The sequence below is a fragment of the Zeugodacus cucurbitae genome, chromosome 5, assembly GCF_028554725.1.
Source record: "Zeugodacus cucurbitae isolate PBARC_wt_2022May chromosome 5, idZeuCucr1.2, whole genome shotgun sequence".
Classification (NCBI taxonomy): Eukaryota; Metazoa; Arthropoda; class Insecta; order Diptera; family Tephritidae; genus Zeugodacus; species Zeugodacus cucurbitae.
The window spans coordinates 59,694,221-59,721,536 of NC_071670.1; the positions used below are offsets into that span (position 1 = coordinate 59,694,221).

The 27,316-nt window shown below is 33.6% G+C and overlaps 1 protein-coding gene and 1 long non-coding RNA gene across 4 annotated transcripts in view; one reads left to right on the top strand and one right to left on the bottom strand.

Moving 5' to 3' along the window:
* Window positions 1–27,316, bottom strand: part of LOC105209953 (furin-like protease 2) — a 297,953-nt gene that overhangs the window by 244,364 nt on the left and 26,273 nt on the right. For all 3 annotated transcript variants that reach the window (XM_054230791.1, XM_029038848.2, XM_054230790.1), the window contains exon 2: window positions 13,775–15,017. The gene's annotated coding sequence lies outside the window, so the exon portion shown is untranslated. The remainder of the gene's footprint in view (window positions 1–13,774; window positions 15,018–27,316) is intronic.
* LOC128921890 (uncharacterized) lies at window positions 15,280–16,880 on the top strand. The gene is made up of 3 exons (XR_008471209.1): window positions 15,280–16,312; window positions 16,371–16,422; window positions 16,475–16,880. It is a non-coding gene; the product is annotated as an uncharacterized LOC128921890 (long non-coding RNA).

The following is a 27,316-nucleotide window of genomic DNA, read 5'->3' on the forward strand; positions in this document are numbered from 1 at the left end:
AAGGAAAGGATCATGCATAATTATTAACCTTTTTCTGAATTTTCGATTTTTTTGTTCTCTATTTCCATTTTACTGTTGAAAACTCATTTACTGAAAAACATAAAAGTGTCAAAGCATAAATACTCAATTATATTGTGACCGCCAATAGCGATTGATTCGATTAATTCTAGTTAATGTCAAAAATTAACTTTAACGCGATCCCAAGTAAGCGGAAAAGATATTGCAAGAAAGCAATATGATAGTGAGGAATGTACTTACTCAACTAAAGTGGCGTTAAATTTTTTAGCATATAACGTCGCATACATAGTATATGTAAATAAGACCAAAAATTGTTTTCTCATCCATATTATAACAAAAATATTTTTTTTTCGAATATACAAATATATTTTCGAACATATATTCGATTTTTCGAATATAACTTGATGCTCAATTTTAAATCATAATAGATGAAAAGTTTATCCTCCACATTGTATCAGAAATAACTTTTTCGAATATAAAAATGTATTTTCGAATTTTCGAATATCACTTAAAAAGAATTTCAAATTTAAATCTTTTTTAAATTATTCGAATACACAATTATGCTTTCGAACAAAATATCTAATATATAAATATATTACTGAACTCTCAATTTAAATTTTTTTTTTAAATTTTCGAATATATAAATATATTTTCGAATATATGTTCGAATTTTCGAGTATAACTAAACCTTTAATTTTAAATCCTATTTTCACTTTTCGAATATATAAATATATTTTCGAATATACATATGTTCGAATTTTCGAAAATAACTTGACCCTTATTCTTAAACTTTCTTTCAAAATATGATTAGTAGAGTAAGAAAATGTACATCTACCATAAATAATTAATTTTCATTTGTAATAAATTCTCTAAAATCACACTGCATTAATTTTCCTCCACACTGTAGGCTATGGAAGGATCGCATGGTTGATTTAAAATTAAAAGCAGCTTAATTAAAATTTCACACTTTCAAATTAAAATCCTTGTCAGCGTGAAAGGATAGCCAGCACAAACCAGTCCAAAAGAGAACGCCATCAAATAGAACAAAAAAGGAAAAAGGAAAAGTAAACACCAAAAACGTGGTTGCTAGCACAAACGAACTTAAATTATGGCTTGCAAGAAAGAAAATCATTAAGCTGCCACCCAGCCCAGCATGTGCGCTCTACTAAGCACCAATGGTTCTTGGTAGCATTCTTAATTACCAGTTTATAATGCCACAGGATAGCTTATTTAAAGCATTAAAAATATTACGGTTTTCGGTTTTTTCTCGAAGACAAAGCAAGCACACACACTTTTCATTACACTTGACCCACACAAATGCATATATAAATATATATACAGCTGAGGAGCTGAGCATCAAAGGACAAAGTCGTAGTCACCCCACAGGGGTGTCTTTTAGCTGTCGTAAAATGTGGCCATCTTAACCGTACTCGCTGCCTATTAATATTAATAAAATTATTGCTGTACCCCAACAGCAATAGCAACAACAGCAAACGCGTACACAGATAAATATGTTAATTTACAGTTATGTCGCTGGAGGCTGTCGTAATGCCAAGCATAAACAAAACAAAAGGCAAAACTCATAAAACAAGTGTTGGGTACAAGAGTGGAAAATTTCGTTGCAGCCTTTTAGGCGTGCAACCCCGCTGTATATGCCTGTGCATACATTTATGTATGTTTGAGTAGGTGGTGGTGTGCATAATTATGTTCTGTTTTGTGACATGGTAATTGTTTTTCAACTGCAAATTAGAGACCAGCAGATTAAGCCAACGGCGATATGAAAAACTGACAAGGCCACACGGGCATACACACATATAGCTATGGCTCTGTGTTTGCACGATTTTATGTGCGTGCGGGATGCCAAAATATAATGTCTGTCTGTATATATGATATAAGTTTGTGGAATGTCAACTAATGACACTTTAATGTGTACGCGACCAGCTGACAGCGCAACAGGCGGTAAAAACCTATTGTTTTAATTTTAAAATTATTAGCTGATATAATTAAGTGTTGGTGCTTTGAGGACATGTGGCGTTCGCAGAACTATTACTAATTAAATTTAGAACTAATACTGACTATCACGTATACTTTAATTGAATACGCATTAAATTTGCATTAACTGCTGGTTTTGAAATTCTCAAAGTTTAAAAAATGTATTTTCCTTAAAATCCTGAGCGAACTGGTTTTAGCATAAACGAATTTTCATCAAATTTCTTTAAAGTCGTAGTATCACTTTAATGTAGCAACAATGCTTCAGGTATTTTATATCCTCCGCCTAAAGGTATGCTACATTTATACGAACATTCAGTTTGTTGCCTACATTTTGGAGCAGAAAAATTAAATTTTTTGAAATTCAAATGAATAAACAGTTTATAGAAATATGATTTTATACGATTCGAATGGCGGATCTCGATTTTCAACTCTCCACAGAAATTTTTTGACTTCATAAATTAAATAATGCCTAAAATTACTTAAAATAGAGTTTTTTACATTTTCCCTTCTTTAACATAAAATTTATTACGATAAAACACTATTAGCAATTTTTTTGTGATATATAAACGCTTTCCATGCACTTGTTTCGGTGGAAATGCCTCACTCTCACACTCAAAGTACTTCTTACACTGTTAAGCAACAGAGCATTTTAAGGTAAGCTTGAGATTGGCTCAAATGTCGATCATATAGATGAAAAGATATTTTCTATCGAAAATATTATTATATAATATACTTCAAAGCATTGAAATTTCCATGAAAGCTAAGTGGAAGTTCAATGAAAACTTGATGAAAGCTCTTAAAGCACATCAGAGATGGACTTGGAACTCCAAAGCATTGAAACTTCCATAAAAGCTCAGGTGCAGCTCAATGTTTCAAAGCTCAAAATTTCATGAAAGCTCTTCAAGCACGTCAGATGTGGACTTGGGAGATTTTTGGAAGGAACAAAAATCGAAATTTCTAAACAGAGCACTTGAAGGTTAGCTTAAGATTGGAAAGCAAATTAAAAGATTTCTTCTATAAAAATATAGAAATATTATATAAAAAAATAAAAAAAGTATATAAATAGGACTCAACAGTAATGAAAGTTCCATAAAAGCTCCGGAGAAGCTCTATGCAAATTTCATGAAAGCTCTTAAACCACATTCGTGGCAGTAATACCGAGTCGCTAGGACTGTGGTGATGAACGAAAAGCACAGAACAGCTTAAATGTCTCAAGCTAATTCGGAAACGACCAATTAAGCTTTTTAAATAATTTACGAAAATTTACCAACAGTTGTAAGCTCTACAAATATATGATATCAGTCAAGAAAATTATATGATAAAAGGCTTATGATGGTTTAAAAATCCCACGATAAGTTTTTCATTTTTATTTATATTAAATTATTATAATAAATAATACGCCTTATAGTCTACTCTCAACTGCAGTTACACCAAAATGAAATTATTCCGTACTATAAAGCAGTACAGCCACTATATGCCGTAATGAGCAAAGTATTCAAATAAATAAAGAGCCCATAAAATATTACATATACACTCTCAGCTGGCCATTAAACAAATTTTAATGTTGTTGTTGTAAGTATAACTCATACTTATACTGTGCACAGTACGTGTGTAAACGCGCATTGCATCCTTTTAAATTTTATGAGCGCTATAAAAAGCCGCCGCTGTCCTCGTGTCTGGTTTGTATCGCTGTCTCCCCAGCTGTCATTGGTTTTGTACACTTCACTCGTCGCATTTGGCGGATGGTGTACGGTGTTGGCTCCGCTGTCAGCGTGCTGTCAGTTGGTGGTCTAGGCTATAACTAAACCGCAAGTTGAAGAGGCGCACATATACTCGTACATATTTACTAAAAGCTTAATGGTGAAAGGAGTTGGAGAAAGTGAAAAACGTTTGCTGTCACTCACGTTTACAAAAACAAAGTGACCAAAAGCGCAGAAATTTTGTTAAAAGCAAAAGGGATTTTTCTTTCAGCAGAAAATCGAGCGCCATGACAGCACCCTGCTAGCACTTAGCACTTGGCTCTTCTTCTCACTTTGCTTTATTTTAGCGCTCTTTTAGTTCTTCAGCGCTTTTTTTTTTTGTGCGCTGCACTAACGGCCTTTGCCAACAACATCATTATCCTTGGTGTCCTTTTGTGCTCTTTTAGTGTAGAACTTGTGTTCGCCAAAAAATAGCCAACCACACGCTTGCACTTAGTTGCTTTCACACAAGAAACGGACGGTGAAAATGTGAGTGAAAAAAAAAATTGAAGTTAGAGAGTAAGGTGATTCAAATGCGAAAGAAACTAAAAATTATTTTTATTCGTGAAGGAAAAAGTTAAGGAAGAGATCCTATGATAGAATAGTAATAAAATAGGTTTCCTTTAATGCCAGGAGTGTTGGGTTCTCAGATATAAAGTACCGTAAGAAGTACCGTTATAAACAAAAATTTGGTATTTTTTAGTGATATACAGTTGAAAAAGATCACAACTGAAAGCAAAGTGTTCCTTTTTGGCGTTCCTTTCACCAAAGCTTAGTCAACTCCTGAAGTCCTCTCGATTATAATTCTGACTATTTAGGACCTTGAGCTTTCAAACAGCGAGAACCACACATTTCAAATGCCGATGAATACAATATACGACCCTGGTTACAAAAAAAAAATAAAACTTTGGCATTCACCAACTGCGTTGCATTGTCTACCATGCGAGCTTTTCGTTCAGCCAAACCACAGGCGAAAAATGAAACGAGCGACGAATCTACAAAAGCGGAGAAACAGCGGCAGCGGGTCAGCTTTAAGTACCAAATACAAACGGGTATATTCAAACTTCCGACAAAATTGGCATTAAAAAGTGCAGACAATAAGCGAATTCAAGGATGCCGTTGTCATTATTCTAGTTGCTGGCGCTGGTGCTTTGGCTGTTTTAGCTGCTGGTGCTTTGGCCATTATACCGCGGTTACAATAGGATTGTTTTGTTGTTGTGGCGCTTTTTATTATTGTTGTTTGGTATTGTTTTTTTACCACCGCCACCGCATTATTGTCAATTCCGTGACTTTCGTCGACATTGACGTCGCATAAAAGCCAACTTAATAAGCTCAAGGATACTTTGGACTGGAATAGTGGTAATTCATTTGCCTTAATTAGAATTGAAGAGGTATTTAAAGTTTTAGAAGTTGAGTAAGGAGATTTAAAAGCAGATAGGAATTAAATACCGCGTTTGAGTTAAGTTTAAGGAAGGATTTCAGGACGGTATATTGGTTGTGTCAAAGGCTTAAAATAGTGTTAGGAGTATCATTGATTCTAAGTCAAAGAGCTTTGTATGATATTTAATTCAATTTACTCTCTATGGGACCCTAAATATATAAAATAGATCCTAATAAGAGTTGTACTGCAGCTTTAGTTATGATAAATAGCTCATTTGCGATGATCTATACAGAATTGTTTTTTTATCCGGGATTCTTAGCATAAAATTCTGAATTCAAAATATCTTAAAAGAAAATCGAATACTTCATCGGAAACTCGTTTAAATTGCCACATAAACTCGAGTTTTTTCTTTTACAAATGTTCATCACCGTACTCATAAGAGTGTTTAAGAAACTCTGGAATATTTCATCGGACACAAATTTATTTTGCACAATTAACTCGAGTTTAATATTTTTTACCAATATTCATCTGTATTCTAATAAGAGTGTTTATGAAACCCTCATAAGGACTTAGTTAACAGGTATATTCACAGAGTTCTTTGACTAACTCCGTGTTTTTGATAAGTGATTTATACTAACAATGTTGTCAATAAACTCGAGTTATTTGAGTTCCCCAAACAAATTGTTTAATATACTGTTAATACCTCGTGCGCTTATATGAAAAAAATGAAGATGAAGTTGTAAAATTTCAACTTTATTTTTGACGGAAGAAAATAGAAAAGTGGTTAAGAATGATTTAGAGTCTCTTTTTTTCAAGTAGAGTATAGGTTAAGTCACTCTAATCGGATGCGAGAACTACTACTCGGACGCTTAGTAGGGTTGCTAGATGAAGTTGTAAAATTACAACATTTTTTTTGGACAGAGGAAAAATTAAAAGTAGTTAAAAATTTTGAGTCGTTCTTTCAAGGAAAGAGAAAGAAAAAATAAAATTTTATATTCGCTAGGAAAAATATGAGTAACAGAATCGATATCTAATTTGGCACTAAAAATAGTTTGTTATATCATAATCAGAATTAAAGCCCCGAACAGTATAATAACGTTTTTAGACAGGATCTAATTGATAAATTAACCGGCCTTTGCTCGATAAAAACGCGTATTAAGATCGATTTACTATACACAATAAAATCGACATTTACTTTCATTACGATATACGTTCATTGTCAGCGATTGGCTGAATTTTTTAATAAAAAAAGGTGCGGTAGATGTCGCTGCTAAAAACATTAATCAGCTGATGAAATTACCAACTTCTTATGAAAAGCAAAAACAAAAATCTATAACAGCTGATCGGTTATCAAGTAGCCGGCAGTATAAAAAGCAGAAAAGGGTTTCTCAATAAAAAATTGTATTTATCATTTAATTTGGCTGTCGAAAAACGCTATAAGAAAGAGAGCTTTTTGCTATTGTCTACACGTGAATCAACAAAAAGTAAGCTAAAGAAAGCTCAGTAACTGCCTAACACCATTGATCTTTTCTCATGAGTATCAACTAATTCAACTTTTCAACATGCTTTCGCACTGATGTTGATTTAATACACTTTAATCCAAATTTAAAAGCGCCACATTTCTTAGTGACGCCTAAGCGCTTAATCCTGCATTTAGATATTTAGTAACCACTAAAGTTTTATAAATACGTTTACGTCGCGAAAGTTTATGCCCCAAAAACCGCACATTTATACTAATAAAATTTTCTACGAAATTTCGACTTGCCATTTCACATATGAAAATCCCTCGAACAAAAATAAAAAAAAAATGTTACAAAAAAAAAACTGAAATGGACTACACTATCTAACTGTAGCACACGCACACATGTTTACTAACTAACAGTCATTTGGTAGTTGGTAATTTTGTTGTTTGTGCGGTTGCTCTATATCCTTGGTGGCCCTAATCGCTGGCTGCGGTAGAGCTGAGGAGCAACACACGACCGTATACACAAACAAGCAGCAAGTGAAAGCGTGAGAGATAGCAGGGAAACCAAGTTGAAAGTGTGTTGTAGCAAAAGCGTTTCGAAAACCACTCCAAAGGCGAGCGAGCGAGCGACTTGTGCCGAAAAATTTTCACATATGAAATGCAGTTGGCTACTGCTAATTCCCGCAAACATTGCGACCTAATTTCGACACAAATATGTATGTACTATATATCTAGTACACAGACTTTTTGCACAAAGTGTAACGTTTGCCACATTTAATGTGACTGTCAGCTCTGCGGCGAGTAGTCATATCAGGGGCAGCACGCGCTTTCCTGCCAGCCGCCTTCCTCCACAGCGCTGTAATGCTTGCTGAAATTTAGACTCGCCTTGCTATAGAAAGAGACTCTGGCATTATCAGCATGCGCTTGCCCTTGGCTTACGCGCCCGCACGCCCCTTCCTGTTGCCGCGCCATTCATTCTGGGCATTCTATCTTTCGCTACAACAGCATGACATGCTCGCTTGTCGACCGCTTGGCCCTCGCAGTTGCTCCAGTCGCCATGTACCGCGACTTGTGTGTAGCTGTCGCCAACCACACGCTGCCGCTACTTAACACTGGCTCCGCTTAACTGTCGACTAGCTGTTTTTCGTAGTTTGTCGGTCGGCCTCCTCCGCTCGCCTGGTCGACACTACGCAGAGTCGCGCGCATTATCTTTGCCACTTTGTTGCTTATTTACGGCGAAAAAATGGTTTGCAGGACACGCTTCCAATGTTGTTGCTTCAGCTTGTTTGTACTGTCATTATCAATATATATACCACACAGCCATATTTGTTGTTGCGAAAATATATTTGCATGTTCTCTGCATGCCTTCCTTGCTACAACAGTTCGCCAGTTCTCGTCGTTTCTGCTCTCGCTAGCGCTGACTGGGGGCACAGCCGTCACGCCCTCATTAATGTTCACCACTAATGCTTGACATTGTCTGCTTTCTGCTATTTTTTTTTCGTTCTCTCCCTCTATTTTCTACTAGCCCATCGCCATTTTGAGCTTATCCTATCTTTGGGTCGCAAGCGGTTCATCGCTGCTGCCGCTCAGTTCGCATATTCTTTTGTTGTTATAATCTTGTGTTCATCGTCTTTTTCGGCTCTTTAATGTTAGCCAGAAATTTTAAATTTTAATTTTCAGTTTTATGTCGCGTACGTGGTGTTTGTGTTTGCCTCCCGCCTTTGGTGGCCTTAACGGCTGTTTTGCGTTGCTCTTGATTTTCATTGGTCGTTTCAATTAGTAGATGGCCTGTAGGAAATGTTACTACAATCTGTGATAATTTTTCTATGGAATTAAAATGACTCGATGGATCTTTCTTAAAGATTTTGACCGACTTATGATGACTCTTCTTTGAGTAACTAAGATCTTCCTATATTAAATATTTAATAAAGGATTTAAAAAGTCAAGAACAAAAATCGTTAAAGTTATAGCAAAGAACTTCATTCATTCAGATAAAATTCTTATTTCGGGTATACATAGCTGGAACCTGCACAGTTAATGGCAAGTTTTGGATATTTTCTACTTGTTTAAGCCTTTCTTAGTGGCGCTATGGCTATAGTAGAGTTATAAGAAACTTTCCAAACCTTCTTGTAAAGTCATTTTGTGGGATTACTTCAGTTTTGATGAATTTTTAACGTCCGTCTTAGATCTCAGGTTTGATCCATATTTTGAGTCAAGATTCTTTTTGTTAATATATACTTTTTTTCCAGCATAAGTGTATGATTTTAAAGTACTTTTTTAAATCTTTTACGCGTGAGAGATTCTTTTAACCAGAAATATGGGTTATCCATTAAATCAAATGAATCCTATGTTAGGAGAGAAAAACCCAATGCAAGATTTTTTTAAATTCAGTTTCCACTCTTGTTCTCTTCAACTTCCCTACAGGGTATATACGAATTTCAAGTGAGTGCGCGCATTTAGTGCATATTATCTGGTAATGGTCGACATTAACTCTTAAATATTAATCTAAATTCTGCTTTAGAGATTTGCATGGTACTTTGAAATGGAGGTTAGATACATGCTCATACATATACATATATGAAAATATATACATAAGCACCGTTATTACTTGGTATATTATTAAAGCTAAGTAGAATTTCCATACATTAATTGAGCTCTCGCTTTAATCTCCTTCTCTCGGAGGAATTTCAAATTGAAGTTATTTGTGATTAACTTGAATCAAAATGAATTAGTTCACTGAATTTCCATTTCGTTTGTTTAATGAATTTAAATGATAAATGTTATTATCTTAGTATTTTTGTATTTAGAGGTTAGAATATGTGGAAGAAGAGTAAACCTAGAGAGGAAAAGGGAGAGTATTTAACAAATTTCTTACTAAATGTTGGGTGTTTGGTAATCAATATAATTTATTTTTAGAAGTCAGCAAACAAAGAACCCATTTTTGTAAAAGTAAAAAAAAAATCTCAAAAAAAAAATTTTAGTAAATCTCCTTAATTTATTAACATTACATTTAATACATTATTTCTTTTTTATTAACAGCCATCTCATCTGCTTGCGTATTAATTTTTCTTGTACTCTTAACTGCCGAGAAAGGCAAGATTACCTTAAGAACTTCCAATTTTCTCAGCAATAATCATTATGAGCTTGCGATAAAGGTGAATGTGCACTCGGGCTAATGGAGTAGATATGCTAAAACGAAGTGGGGTGTGCCGCAGTGAATTACAATAAATTTGTGCTCAGACCAAATGCTTATTACACACATGTGAGCGCCCTATTTTATTATAGACGAAATTAAAGGATCTCCAAGGGATATGTGGAGTAAGATATTTATAGTTTTTGGTAAAAACAATAATCATAATAATATTTGTGCTACCCCAAGAAAAAAATTAATAACAGTAAAATTTTACTGCAAATAGCTTTATGGAGGCATATATTTTGGAGAATGTTCATGTGAAAGAGAGAAATTATCATAAAATAATTCAATAATATCGACGCAGCTTCGCTTAGCAACCTTTAATAGAGGGTAAGTCTGGGATTTTTTCTTATATATAGATGAATATTTTAAGAAACATATAGATTTCATTAGATGTATATATATTTTAAGTATCTCTCATAGTTAAACCATTTATGATTGCAAATGGTTAGCTTTTACTGCAAGCGTGAGGTTTCGCATAAAATATTCTAGTGGTATGGACTGGAGCTGGTGTTTAATTACCAACCTTCGGGTCATTCGCCAAAGGTTTGTAACCTTTAGAACCTTCCAAGAAACCATCAAATAAAGAAAATTAGAATTCAGCGCAAACCAAAATTGTATAACAAACGACGAGGCATATCTTAAATTACAAAATTTATTAAAAGAACAAGCATCTTGTGGAGACTTACAATCTCCCAACTCACGCCCACACCCCCATTAGCACTGCCTACTAATGTTACAAATCTTCTTATATAATTATAAACATGTGATGACGCACGTGTGTGCAACAATAGCAACAACAACAATATAGCAAATCCTAACAGCAATTTTCGTGTTATTTGTACAGCCCGTCGCTGTTAATGCCGCCCTTGTACCGCCTACGGTTTTTTGTAAATGACTTACTGTTGAGCCAACTTGTTTTGTGCTGCTCTTTTCTTGTCGGATTTGGTTTTATTTGGAAGTAACTTCTTTTGCTTTGGCTTTTGTATTTATTTTTAGATTTTTTTTGGTAAAACTGTAGTGTTTAATTTAATTTGGTGAGTGTGAAGTAAAGAGAGTTGATTATGCGCTTTGTACAATTTCCAGTGTATTTGCCAATCGAATTTATTTGATTTGGCGGCAAATGGTAACTAATACTTATCCTTCGATATTGTATACACATATCCCCCTTAGTATATATATTGCTCATATTTATTTATCACTCGTCTATACTTTCTCCAAATGCAATAGAATTAACTCTCATCTCTCAAATCGTAGTATCTCCATCTGATATATAATGTTTTTGAGCTAAGTGCCTGTGAGAGCTTCACTGATGCCACTATAATATATATTTTTTATTTTGATCAAAAGTTCTTTATGTGCTCTTTTCTTCCTCATTCAGATATTTTATTTCCATGATTTAGTAGAGGCAAGGTCTAAAATTTTTGCTGTCCATACAAATTTTCTCCCTTGGCAGAAAGTCCAGTTAATATGCGAAGAATTTTTTAATCTAATATTTTTTATGTTTCCTGAATATTTTTTTATTGTTTCATCGGTTTATTACATTTTTTTGGGAGTATGAGAAATCTTAATGGCGCGGAAAAGTATGCTACACATTTTATTTATTGCCAAAGTAAATGTTTGAGAAATGTTATGTTATTACATTTTTGCATATTTGCTTACATACTCAAGCAATATTTAGCAAAATAGTACAAATTGCTCAAACAATATTGCGTTATAGCCTAAATTTATGACAGTTTGGAAAAATATCAATGGTTTTACAAGCATATGTTTGAGATACTAAAAGACAGGACTTAGCCATAGAAAAGGGTTTCCAGAGATTGAGGCGAATTCTTAAGAGAAAAATAAGAAAAGAAATATATTCTACAAATGAAATAGTTTCTAATGGGCCCATTGAAGACAACACGATCTCTCGTTAAATGTTCCAAGAAATACATGATTATATTACTTAAGAGTTAGATTGACCTTCCAGTAGAATGATCTTTAATAAAGTAGTAAGACATTAATATAAGGAGAGGGAAGAAAGAGTTTGTTATACCGCATTTTGTAATATACCGCTTGATGATTATTTTAATGATTTTTGAATAGAGAGTGACGAGAATGTTTCGAAAATCCATCAATAGTGTTTGGTGGCCTTGGATCATTAGGTTAGGTTAAGTTGTAAGGCTGCTTCCCAAAGGGAGACACAAGTAGACTTTAAAATATAGTCCTTTGTGAAGCCTGAATCGAAAAAGCGCACTGAACCTACCACAAATCTGCAGAGATTTTTAACTTCTATATTCGCTATTTCGCGAGCATGCTCGAAAAAGTGAGATCCAAGAAATCTCTTTCTTGATCTCGCAAAGGCGGGAAATTCCAGAAGAAAGTGATGAGACGATTCCACCTCATCCTCTTCCATGCGGTTTCTACAGCTAGCGTCCGGGAAGATTTTTAACCTTACAGCGTGGATCCCAACGGGAAAGTGGCCAGTAAGAACCCCTACGACTAAGGAGAGGAAAGGCTTACTGAGGGCGAAAAGTTCGGTCGACCTACCGCGGATTACCTTGGGCCAGAAGGATCTTGTGACTACACATGTGTTAATAACTGACCAGCGCCTACCCAGCTCAGCCGAGGCCCAACTGTCCGTTAGCAAACCGCAACAAGACAACGGTGCTAATAGTGAGTCCGTCGTTGATCGTAAGATCATAAAGTCTTTGACAATTTTCATAAACAAATAAACGAAACCGGAAGTAGAGATTTACTCTTATTCGGTATATGTGGAATAGGAACAGTTTCAGCCGATTCTAGTTTCGAAAGAAGAGTTGTCGTGTCGAGGAATACGAGCGATGTTTTCTTGTTATATATGAAAAAACTAGCAATGGCGATGGAGGTAGTATTAATTGGATTTAGTTCAAGTCAGCATTGTGAGAGCATGTCATCTATCCATAAGTCATTCCGAAACCTTTGAAACTACTAAAATTGGAGCTACGTTCAAAGCATCATATACATCATGTCCCTTTATATCTTGTTCAGAATATAATTTTTTAAGATTATTGAACTCAAAGCGTTTCAGCTGCCGAGGTGATTATATTAAAAAAACGTGGGCTCTCTTCAGGAGTTGTAGGATGACATCTGTTGAAGAATTAACATCGATATTAAAGGTTTCGATTTTAGATCCTATAAGTCGACAGTGATAGACTTAGCTAGCTTCTCAACTTTAATGACAAAAGGTCTAGCACTTCCTAGTGGACTTAGACGAAAAGATTGTCAGAAAATATGGAACAAAGATGTATCCCTAGCAGCACAAAAATGTAAAAATGGATTTCGAAATTATACCCTTTATATTATTATGAGGTCTATCACTTTATAAATCTCCCACGTTTACTCTTTCAATTCTGTCTCAAATATCATAATAGCTATGATTGCTAAACTTTAAATGAAATTTAATACACAATTTCAGTGAGATGATTAAATGAATAATGGACTATACATATATACTCATATCTTAGAACAGCTTGTCCAACGACTACCCTGAAACCTTTTACCGAATCGATATTTCAAATCCAAATGAACCACAACGGGTCATAGGAAAACAAAGTAAGATTACAAGAAAAAAAAGCAAAATCGCATCAAATAAGTGAGCGATGCGAAATTACAAGCAACACTGATTGCTTTCAATTATGCAATGAATAATCACGTAATTAAAGGAAGAGCAACAGCGACTGGGCCACGCTGTGCTGGCTACGGAACAGTGCAGACGGCACTGTGCGAGTGGACGATGCGCATGGCAATGCAGTAAGTAGAAAATCTTGTTGGAAGTGTAATTAAAAAACTTGCGAACTTACAACGTTTACACAACTGACTAAACGAACGGAGGCAGGCGTAGCTGAGCTGAGCTGAATGGAGGCGGCTAAAAGGTGCCGTGACAGCGCTTGAGCACTACGCCACTTCGAATGGATGTGGCAAGACATAACTAGCTGTGCTTGTATAATAAGGCGACCACTTACCTGGTTAAATGTTGAATTCCAAATGCAAAGCTCGTCTCGCGTTGAGTGGTTGAACTGTCTGTCACAGACACACAGGAGCAATTCGATGGATGATCAGGAAGTGAGTTTATTAGCGCTGTGGAGTGAGATGGCAGTGAAGCGGATAAATTCAGCGAAAACTATGCGTGAGTGATGTGGCTACTTTTGTTGTTGAAAGGACGCGGAGGAATATTTTCTTTTTAATTTTTCAACACTTTCGCGAATAACCGTTACCCAACCGCTGAGCACTTTTACGTTTAATGCTTTTCACTACTTTCTTCCGAATGTCCTCAAACTCAGCGCAATTGGACTAAAATAATGAACTCAAATCGATTACTTGTTGCCGCGTGAAAAGAAAAAACGACGATGCGCCGTGCAGATAAGAGAAAATTAGCTGAAATCACGTTGTCTTTTATTTTAGTCACGTAATTATCTTTTTGCTTTATTTTTTCAATTCTGCTTGCATTTACTTTGTGTGAAAATTTTCACGCTTTTCCAAAGCGCGCTATTGATTTTGAGCCGCTCGGCACACCATACGAATCACGTACGAATGCTTTAATAAAATGTGGCCGACGACAGATTGGCAGTGAAATGGCGACAAACACGACGCCAACGCAACAAACCGTGAGATAGCGAAACAAAAATTATACAAAAACACAAACAAAAACACACGTTGAATATTATTAACAAACAGCAGAATCTGCGCTTCCGCTTTATTGACTTGATTAAATGTACGTCTTGAGGTGAGGCTTATATTACGCACGTTTGTTGTTGTTGTTGTTGTTATTGTTATTTTTATAATATTATTTTTAACGTAATAACACTTTTGCTTTCTTGCTACCGTCTGCTTCTTTATTTTTATATGATTCTTCTGCGCTCTCTCCTCTCCGCTGCTTTCGTTTGCTTTATTACTTTAGAAGACTGACAAACGACAAAAGCATATTTATATTTTCTTTATATATTTTTGTTATTGTTTGCTTGTTTACTTTTTCGGAACTTTTTTGTTTTGAAACAATTTTTTTTTTTGTTTTATTTCTGTCTGATTTTTGAAGCAAGTGTTCGATTTCGTTGCCTCGAGTCTCGATTACTTAATAATTTTTTTATTTTTGTTTCTTGCTTTGTTTTTGTTGTTTTATGCACAGGCGTGTTCACTTTCCGGCAACAGCAGCCTTTCTCAAGTTTTTTGTCGCTTTTGTTCTTTCATGCAGGTGTTGGCGTTGACAATCTGCAAAGAAAATATAAATAAATTATTTTTGCAACTTTTTTTGCACTTCACTGTATATGTTTGTGTAGCGTTTAAGCTTTTGTAATATTTCAGGTGAAGAGTGAATGAACTTGCGTAGCTGCATGTGAGTTAAAGTTCAGCGACTTTATGCAAAAGATTTTAAGGTAATATTTAATATTTACGTAGATTGAAAGGTAGAAACGATTTTACTGCTTATAGAGGGTAAAACGCGTTGCTATTTTGGTTAGCCAGTACATAAAAAATGACTTTTTACGATATTTTCTCTAGTTCTATATATATTTAAGTTCATGATACATCGCCCAAGAGATGGGAGTTAGTCACCAAACCATTTTAAACCATCTGCATAAGGCTGGATTCACAAAAAAACGTGATGTTTGGGTGTCGCATGATTTGACGCAAAAAAAAAACGTCTGGACCAAATCAACGCCTGCGAAATGCGTTGGCCAGACGCCATCTACTGCGAACAACTGGACCACTTGAAGCACGCGATTCTGGTCGATCCATAATTGGCAAACAGGAAGGGTGTAGTGTTCCACCAGGACAACGCCAGACCACATACTTCGTTGACGACTCGTCAGAAGCTACGGGAGCTCGGATGGGAGGTTTTATTGCATCCACCATATAGCCCGGACATAGCGTCAAGTGATTACCACCTGTTCCCGTCCATGGCGAACGCATTTGGTGGTGTAAAGTTGAACTCAAAAGAGGCTTGTGAAAAGTGGTTGTCCGAGTTCTTCGCAAATAAGGAAGGGTGCTTTTACGTGGGGGTTATTATGAAGTTGCCATCTAGATGGAAACAGATTATCTAACAAAACGGCGCATATTTACACTAAATCCGATCACTGTAACACTTTTTATAAAGCATTGAATAAAGAGCTAAAAAGCGGAAGGGAGATATTTGCCAACCTAATATGCCATGTCAATCAAAAATATTGACCACAAACCATTCAATGCACTACCAGAACAGCACTTGTTGTATGATATGTAATACCTGCTACCTTAATGGAAAAGGGTCTTTCGAACGATCTCAATATATTCTTTGGAAAGTAAAAGTTTATATCAACGCCAGCTACTAGACGCTTTATTTGTAAATGGTCCTTATTTCCACCCTCTTCAACCCATATTTAAAGAAGTCAAGTGTCAAGCTTTAAACTTTAACCTTAGAAAAGAAAAATTTTTGTAATCTCTATCATTATTGATTTCAGCATAGAAAACCCACATCAGCAGTGTTCAAAAATAACCTTTGGATCTAGGATGAAATCTTTGGGAGCAGAGTAAGAGCTTTGTACTATATATGAAACCAACTATCACTAAATCTAGGGTTATTTTCAGATTATGTACTAGTAGCAATAGAGATACTTCAGTGTCCAACAAAGCAAATAAGGTTAAAATGTTTTAGTTAAAAATTAGGCAACTTATTGGAAAATCTCTTTCAGAGCACTGGTGAACTCAACTTGATATGACATCTACTGCTAATGCACCAATTGGGTTTCAGCGATCTATAGCTTATACGATGAGCAGTGTCATCGAAAGATCTATCTGGTAGTAAGCGCCTTATTGAGCAAACAAGAAAGAGATCGAAAAGTGTGAGTACGGAGTGTTCGAAATAAAAACAAGTAAGGGATGATTGATCCTTTAAAAGATGATTGACTGATAAAAGTTCCATATTGAGTTGGAGAGTATTTCTGAAACCCAACCACTAGCTTTAGAGAACTAAAACTTCTAAACTTCTAAATTATTTAAGGTTTTAAAAAGAATAATTTGTTTGACATTTTCTGGTGATGTTACATATAGCTGACTGATCTTAAATTATTTTTAAAGAAATTATTAACGTATAACTAATATGAGTATTTCAATATATCATCGTGAAAATTTAACAAAATGTAGCGTATTTCAGTTCTATTTCTTGCAATGAGCAATGGATTTCTAAGCAATTGTATGTTTGCAGTTAATATTAGTCCATATGAATATGCAGTAGAATAAAGACTAATATAAGACCAGGCATAACTAAATAGGGCTCTCAAAGCAATAACAAAGATAAAGCTTGTCGTTGCATAAAGATTTGGTTAATGAGGTACCTTTGTATGTATATATTTAGTACTACTAGTAGTAATGTTTGATAAGATTTTTCAAAAGGCTTGTTGAAGTGCTGAATACTCAATATAAACAATGAATATTTTATGACTATAGAATGTATAGCATAAATATTCAAAACAACGAAGAAAAGTCAGAATTTGTGTGCTTGACAGACAAAAGTGTTTACTAAAACTTGTCACTTAAAGACAACAATCGAAGACAAATTTTATTTCTTTAGCTCCTTAAATACACCAAGGGCATTTAATAAAATAATTCACAGTTATCTACTTAAATTGTTATTGCCTTTTATTGTATTTTTACCTTTGGCAAATTAACCTTTTCAAATAAGATATTGCCAGCCTACCGCAAATCAAGCGCAGACATCAAAGTCTAGACTGATTATATAATTGATTGCTTTAATATTATTTTTTATTGCCTTGCTTTATTCGCGAGATTCGTTTTTCGAAACGAAATTCGGAGAAAAATCACTTTAAAATGTGCCGTTGAGTTGTCGATGGTGAAGTGCTCACAAGAATTTGTATGTGAAAAATATTCAAGGAGCGTCAAATGCATTAGAAAGTAGTAGTCGTGTATTTTTAGTTGGATACAAATTTTGCTTGAGTTCCAATTAAATCATCATGACATTTTCTAATTACATTAAATAAGAGCCAACTGTGAGTAAAAAAAAAAAAATAAAGAAAAGAAAAGAAAACGAAAATTGAAATAAATTAAAACTCGCCACTAAAAGCGACTCCCTATTCACAACTGGAACCTAACAATTCGCGCACTCTCACTTTTTGTACACTTTTCAATTTTATGCTTCAATTATCGCACAACTTCGCCAGTAAACGCCAAACATCGAAAAAGAAAACGAAATCGAACAAATATTCACAATGATTATATAATACGATGTCTGTATGTAAAGAGAGGACTTGTGTTCGTATTACATAAATTTCGTTAACGGATGACTTAACAAACACATTGCGGAGGAAAGTAGACTTCGATTTTTCTTTAGTTAATTTTGGGATTTTTTTTTGCAAAAAACGAAGAATTGAAATTTGTTTGACGCTGCTGTGCTTGCTGCTGATATCGCTCTGCAGCGTTTTAAAGAGCCAGCAAACTAAAGACCTTTTTGACTCATGTTATTTTCGGCATTTGACTTATTAGATATTTTTTAATGTTTATAGCGTGTTTTTGTAACATGTTTGTGCCCAAACAATGTTGTCGCTCGTTTTCGCTGGAAAAAGTGAAAAGATAGCAGTTAACTATTAAAAGAGACCTGAGGCTAATGTGGCAAAATAATGAGGGGAGTATGTATGACAAGTGTGGAGTATCGATTGTACATAGTTATGCACGTTTCTGAGCATAGCTAAAGAAATAGGGGAACAATAGTAGCAGCAAACCAGTTTGGGTTCGAAATGTTTGGTTTTAAGCTTTGTTTTGTGTCCGACTGTCGTTGGAGTCACATTAATTGGTCAGTTAGGTTATACATATGCTTAGAGTAAGGGCTCTGCTGGAAATAATTAACTTTTCAAAAGATTTTTTTCTTCAATTTATACCTGATTAAAAATTCTTCAAAATATTGATGAAAATTTTATATAAAATCGCCATAAATCACCACCACTGTCTCAAATGTTATATATTTTTATCTGATATGACTTCGTTTAGAGTTTAACTCTCACCAATAATTGAAATTTGCGCCTAAATGTAGGCAACACTCTTACCATATTAGAAATCGTTGCCTACTTTTAGGCTGATGTTTCAAAAAAGCACAATATTAAATCAGCTACACATAAATAATCAAATAGCACAACAATACACGCTCGAATACAAATGCACTTTCCCCCCAACTGCTTCTCCACTAATCTCACTGTGGTGCTAATAAATCTACATTGTTGTTGTACAGCAGCTTTTTGTTGCAACAACGAAATAAAATCGAAATTGAAAGGTAATTTAGAGCAATACATAGCAGTACATAGCTAGCAGAGGAACTCAGCAGCGGCGGTAGAAACACCAAAAAGCCAAACTCAACAACCATTGTCTTCCAGTAATCAAGTTTTTGTTGTTGTTGTTGCTGCTGTTGCCAAACAGCAGTGGCAGCAAGAAAAGCACAGCAGCCAACAGTAACAGCAACACTTAATGCGGCTGCCACAATTTCACAGTTTTGTGTGTTAATGTGGCAACAATGGCAGCAAATGCTAAGGAGAGCAAAGCAAGTTGGCTGCATACAAATATATAAAATAAATTTATGTACCCAATATATATATAACTAAGTGCATATAGCTAAACTGTTTGCTTCACGTTTGCATGGACAAAGCTTGCAAGTTGTTGCTATTGCAACGTCTTTGTCGTGCTGCAGCAACATCAACAAGCCAAACGAGATATATAATTCTTGCCAAACACACTGTTAGCTGTTAATATTAAATGTTGTTGTCTTTGTATTTGTTATTGTTGTTGTTGTTGCATGCTTGCTGCAACTGCTACTTATTGTTTGTTGTGGCGCTGTCGCCAATGTCTGTTGCAGCTATCAGCAGTGCTGTTGTCGTCATCAACGGCAGTCACGCTGTTGTTGTTGCTGCTATTATTATTATTATTGTTGTTCACATTGTGTGTTGTTGTTGTTGCTCTTCTTGTTATTGCTGCTATTGTCGTGATTGTCGTCTACAGGCATTATTACAACACGCGCTGCATTTGCCATTGTCTTTGTTACAGCATTTGTTGTTGCTGTTGTTGCCAGCTACTTGTAGTTCCCCATTTCAGCGGCGCTGCTGGCTTTGCTTGTGTGATTATTGTCGTGTTATTATTGTTGTTGTTGTTGCTGTCGTCAAGCATAGTTTTTCGCTATTTACAGCTACTTATTTTCCATTTTTTTAATTTTTGAAGCATTTTTGCAACAAAATCTTTGCCTCTCGCTTGCTTTCAATACCTCTCTCTTTATCGCACTCTCTCTTTCATACTTTAAACACTTATAGCCATACATCACACTCCACTATTTTCGTATAACTGTGTATGTGTTTGTGTGCTGCTTTGTGCCTTGTAGCACTTATGCCAAATTGTCTGTTGTTGTTATTGTTATTTTTGACCGTTAAACTAAAAACTTTTGTAATTGGAATTTCTTTTCAGTGCTTTAGTCCAAGAATTTTATGTTAAAAGTTGGACGTTTGCATTGAAAATCTTCACCACTTTAAACTTTAAGCTTGGAGCTAAACAAATTTCCCAAATTTTCTCTTAATGCCTGGTCAGTGCAGTGCAGTTAGCACAAACACAAACATCGATACACAAACACATAAGCTTCAACCACCCAGAACTACAAATATTTGCGCATTTAAATACTTGAATTCTTCATCAATATGTGCGCCTTGTGTTCACTCTCTTCCTTCTTGCTTGCTTTATGAATTTAATTTCGAATTGAAAGTTTTGCATTTCTCGAAGATCTTTAAAATTATTGAAACCATATTTGGCCAGTTACCGTGCAGCGCTTATGCCATGAATTTATGTTTTACTTTAATGGATTTCATAAAAGTAAAGGAGTGCAGTTAAAGTTGTTTCTGGTAAGCTTATAAAAGCAACATTTACACAAACAACAACATCAACGGTAGAAACTTTGAAAACAACTAAAATATTAATAAATGCAGTTTATGCTCAAGTTATAATATATAATATTGCTTTTCGATTTAAATTGAATTTACTGAGAGTTCGAATATTTTTCTTTAATGATTATTTCCTTTTAATAATTTAAGAAAGTTCTCTTTGAAATGATTAGGAAAATTTGTATTTTAAATAAAATTGATGTACATATTTGTTGAAAAACAATTTTTTTTTTCGAAGATCGAAGACTTTGTCCCCGATGTCGCATAAGCTTGACCGAGAAGTGCTTTAGATCATTGAAATATGAGGAAGCATATATTTATTTTTTTAGCATCATACGGACTATAATTAATAATGATTTCCAGTAAGCTCAATTTCGAAAAATATATTCGAAATTCGAAAAACATATTCGAAATTCGAAAATTATATTCGAAATTAGAAAACTACATTCGAAATTCGCAAAATATATTCTAAATTTCGGAGGTCAACTTTGAAAACGAAAAAACTAACTTATTTCTTGATCACTCGAAAAAATTAGTTTGGTCCAAATCGATTTTCCCATTTACTGTAATTATGTATAATGATTTTTTAGAGCAAATTTTAATTTGTCTAGACTCTACTATATCATGTACTAGTACCATAGTTCTCCTAAAGTATGAAAAATTCTGTCAATAATCTACTGAATGAACAGTTTTGGGGCGGTTTCAAAGGTTATTTTGTATGTTTCCAAATATGATCCAGACTTAATGGGAAATGTAGTAATGACATATTGGGCATATCATGGAGATAAGATCGGAAAAGATTCTTTTCGACTATAATAGTATGGATAGTGATAGAACTATACAAATACCAAACAAGAATTTAATGAAGAATTTATTTTAGATAAGTGCCGACAGTCACTACAGACTACATGGGTCTTAGTGGCTTCTGAATTTTTTTCAGCTTATGTCTTGACATTATCGGACAAATACAGAATTAATTTAATTTTAAGATGACTCATCTAAACGAAGTAATTTGGTTGGAAAATCAACCTGCGAATCGCTCTCTTCATCTATCCTAAATTTGCTAACCTCTCACTCTAAAAGCAATCTTAAAGGTGAATATTATTGATATCATTTAAAAATTTTAGATACCGTTGCGTTCTATGTAGTAATATCGGGATTTTTCTAATAGACTATATTAAACAAGTGTTTTAAAATCTTTATCTGAAATTCCTAAACAAAACAAATATTGTCAGCAGATTAAGTAATTTCGTTGTCAAAATGATTACAAAGTAGTCGCTTTGTTTTAAAAAAACCTCGTAGATAAAAACCATATTTATATTTGCACTTTGCGATACATTTATGACTCATTTTGGTGCAAAGTCTTGTCATTTATTTATTTACACATACCGTACTTGAAATGTTTGTATATTTACCTCACACTCACTTTAGTTTATACTTGCTAATGACTGAGTAAGCATTATTTCTAACTTAAATTTATAATGTTAGTTTTTGTATAAAATAAAAGGTACTTTTTTTGTAATATGTATCAGTGTGTAAATAACGTGTCAGTGGAAGATGAGTATTTCTACTATCATTTGTTAAGAAATTAGCGACTGTGAAATTTGAAAATCACGGCAATTAGCAGGCTTTAGATCATTATTCAGAAATGTGAGTTTTACAACGAAAGAATAGACGTCATAAAAGCAAGCATTACAGCATCCATTAATGGAGTTTTCAGATGCTGGAAGTTCATACAAGTATAGATATTTAAGAATCAATTTGTGACTTATTTTCAGGAGTTCTTCAGGCTGACGAATAGAGGTTTATATATATTATTACATTATCTATAGATTTCTAAGGTCATAATGTGACTTATATTGCAGAGTTGCCGCATAATCGTTTCGATTTCACTCACAGACTATATCAAATCCCTCAGAGTCACTCAAAAAATGCGGGAGATATCTCAATTTCTTTTCAAGTCATCTATTGTGAGAACAGGCGAAACATAATAATTAACCGTTATTTCGTACTTTCAATCACTTATCTACAAGTAAAAGTACGCGGTGTGTACTTTCAAAACACGTGACAAGATGTGAAATTTATCAAAATGAAACGAAATCGTAAGAAAGTTGACACACGAAAATTTTAATCGAAATAAATCGTGTTTGGCGAACCGTGACTACAAGGCATACAATGTGTTTGAAATAGTAACGAAAATGAAAACGGAATTGTCGTAAATAACTGCGTGACAGGTTAATCGAGCGAGACGAAATAAAACCTTGATTATGCATTTGAGGGGATCGATTTGCATATACTTTGTGTATATTGAAGGGTGATTGTAGAAATATGTGAGTATGTGTTAATTGGAGAAAATATTGGTTTATGAAGTGAAAAACGGTGAAATATTCAAGAGAAGAGAAAAAATATTGATAAAAAATATTTAAATACAAAAAACAAATAAAATTAGAAAATAATCAAATTTTATTTATGAAATAAAATTTTTTGAATTAAAAAAAAAAAAAATTAAAAAAAAGGAAAAAAAAAATTAAAAAAAAAATTAAAATAAATTAATTAATTTTCGAAATCATATGCATATAAAATTATATAAATTCGAAAAACCTCGACCACTAAAACTCAACTCAATTATCTAAACTCCAGCTCAATATTGAGTCATATCAATATTTTTTGCCAAAAACCGCAATAAAAATCTCAGCTAATGAAAGTTATAATAGGAATAACAACAAAACTAATGTAGCATGCGAAAAAAACTGTACTCAAAATCCGATTTATATAAAATAAACCATAAATGTATGCATAACGAAATGATTTGATTATAGTCCTTGATTGCATAAAAATTAGCAATGATTATTGGCAACAGACGCTGATGGCAATAAAAGGCGGCAAACATTTACGCCAAATCACACAACAAACAAGAGCAAACAAAAATGACGGCATAACAACGAGAGCGCGCCAATGAATTTCTCGAAGCAAACGAAAGTGAAAGAAGTACATATATAATATGTATTGGTTATATATTATATATTATATGTATATAGACAGTTGCGGATGTCTGCGTGTGACGAAATGGGCAACCATAATAATGGTGGAGAGCAAAAAGTGCTGATAGTCAACAAAATAAATGCACATCGATTGCTGATTACAACGAACATACAGACACACACACACACAACAACTCAGCGATAAACACACACTAAAAGTGGCACATAGAAATTTCATATATACATACATATATATATTTATATAGAAGTATATGCTTGTTTGTGCTAATGCCGCTGCCGCTGCCGGCAACACTGTTGCAACCTCATTGACATTTGTTTACTGACTCAGTTAAATGGCAATTTCGCTGTGAAATTTAGGGGAAACGCTTCGAATGTTAATCAAATTTGTGCAAAGTGTCGCAATAAATCTGCGCTAAGGGCAAACAACTTTGCTTTTGTGTGTGTGTGTGTGTGTGTGTCGTGGGCAGGCAAATCAATAGGCAATGCGTCGAAGACCCACATTGAAGCGGGAAGTGAAAGGAAAGAAAGTGGAAAATGTTTCGGGATTTTTTCTTGGTGTTGAGTGCTGCAAATAATGATAATCTGAAATTGTATTTTTGAGCAGAAATGCAAGCAAATAAATTCAATTTTATTTTATACTAATTTGATTTATCAGCTACGGTCTTTATATATAAATGTTATATTAATATAAACCGGTTTCGGTTAAATTTATTTGAATAATCAGTGAGGCGTGGTGTTAATAAAGGCGGGGAATATATTTACATAAATTTATATATAAGCACAGTTGTCTGGAGACACGAAATTACTGTAACTTACTTTTATTTTTAGAAAATTCAGAAAGAAGTATATTTCTCTTCAGACTTAAATAATTCAACATTGTGACTCCAAAAACAATTATATTGAAATTTTAAATAATTTTATATATTGATATATAATTAAGTTACGAAACAGAAAACATTCTAAATATTATATTAAATATGACATTAATACCATTTAATTTCCAGAGCAAAAATCAGAGTGTGAACAATAATAACCTATTATTTGGAAAGAAATCAATCTCCAGAAGCTAAATCTCTAACTAAAAAGCACATTCCTTATAGTTATGCGTTACAATTCTCGATTTGCCAGCATTAGAAGAGTGCCGAATCGAACAAACAATTGGCATAAACCAAATAGTCGGTTAAAATTCAACGATGTGAGAATATTCTCACCACTTTGATGGGATACTCATTTCTCATTACTAATCTCTTATTGAACTCGCCGTAGTCATTTTGTGATTATTTTGTCATGTAAATAACACGAGAACATAGTTATAACCTTTTCGCACAGCCAAATTAATTGAATACATTAAGATTATAATTGAGAAACCAATTTTGGCCTTTCGCACAGCCAGCTACTCGATTAACGATCCGACATACATTTTTGTTTTTGCTGTTCATAAAGTCGATCAGCTGATTGCTATTTTATCAATAACCAGAACCAAATTTACAGCATGTACAACAATCCGCAGTGTAGAGAGTACCATTATCCATTTCACGTGTTCAACTCGATTTGTATTCAATTAAAAATTAATACAGAAAATTTTAATATTAATTTGTATGGTAAATCGATCTAAATCAGCGGTTTAATCGAGCAAGGTCCGGTAAATTGATCAAGAAGTAAGAACAGTAGTAAGAACTCAGTGCAGAATCAAATCAAAAATTCAAATATAATAAAATAATATTCCCTCCTGTACCTTTACTTTTCTAAAGCACTGTAGATATTATAACTCCGCTAAATATATTTTCGTAGCTAACAGCACATCATTAAAGCGTTAATTGCGCCAAACATTAAGCCAGTAATTAAGTTGGAGCACAAAAAAAATACTTATTTAGCATAATATTGATTAGTAGAAGCAGAAAAGGTGAATCCAACGCCAACTGGTGGGCATTCATATGCAAATTGAAAAGTAATTAATGATAATACTTTGAAATTAAAAGCAGTAATGCAGGTATAAATAATATTAATTAAGGCACAATTAAGAAATAAATGAAACAAAAAAATATATAGATTGATATATAAAAAGCAGGTTGACTGGAAGCAATTTAATATAGTAGGTACCGCAATAATGGAGATTCTATAAAAGAAATCAGAATTTCGACTTTCTTTCAAAACTGGTTTTACTCAATGATCTGGCAGTTTTGATTTGATATTTTTATGATAATTAAACTGTTTACAAATTTGGTAAATAAAATAGAAATAAAATATTTGATATAAATATCAAAATATGACTGCTAAGAGAATGGTTGAATGAACTTTTTCAAGGATATATTAGAACTCATATACATTCATATTATATATAGATGAAAGAGAGCATACAACTTAAGTCGATTATTGGCTAATCTCGTTCGTCTCAGACAAATTTGGTTCCCATGCGTACCAAAAAAGTATGTAAACTGAATAACCAAGTGCTCTTTTGTGAGTCGGTAGCAATAAAAAATGTAGTTATAATAAATAATAATAAATCTCCAAACTGAGAAAAACCCTAAAGCTGCCAGTATGCAGAATATAACGTATTCAGAATACATATAAATGTCAAAATTTATATATCAACAATTGGACACTAACACCCCTAATTATTTATAAGAATTCGTAATTGTTTAATACTAGAGTCTAAATACGTTAATTGATTAAAGCTTAAACTAAAGAAAAAGACACTTTTTGTGGTTTTGTTGCAAGACACAGAAACCAAAAACAGTTTACTGAAGTAAAACTAAGTCAAGCACACCTTTAAGCAACATACACATTTGTAAGTATGTCGTTTAACTAATTCTATAATGTAAGCAATGAAATTTAAAACAAAAACCAGTTAGAATTCAACTGGACGAACTTGACCAACTTCTTGACTAAGACGTTGCACTCATGCAATGTACCGCAGAGTTATTAATAAAAATAAGTTGCGTTGAACTTCAACCGCAACAATAGCAACAAAAACCACAACAACCAGTACGAATTACCATATGTATGAGTATTTACGAGCTAAAGATTTTGAGCTGAGACGACTAGATTGCTGAGTAACAAAGAAATATTGTGCAATCAAGTGACCACAAGTTGGGTTTTTTTTTTGCAAATGAGTGAACTTAAAGTTGGATTTGGGTTGAAAATAAATAATAATAATAAAAATAATAATTATTAAATATAAAAATATATATATTTTCTTATACTTATAAATAAGTTTGTACTAAAAAATTAAAAAAAAAAATGCTCTATAAATTTCAATTATATATGAGTATATGAGTATTTACTTGAAAGCCAAGCTAATTAATTTAAATTGAAAGACAAAATATTTATACATAAATATACGTACATAACCTCAATTTTTTTTTTCATTTTAAATTCTTTTGCTACCCAAAAAAAATGTAAAAGCAAAGTTTTTTCAAAGCATGATTGACAGGTAGACAGCACAAAGAGGCAAGTCATTATTATCTTTTATTGAAAAGTTACCTTTGGTTTTTAGCTAATTTATTTTATCGATTTTACGGATATATATATATATATATATATGTATATAAATATATAGTATTGATGTCTATAAAAGCAAATTTTTTTCCTTTTTCCATTTTTTCCCTGT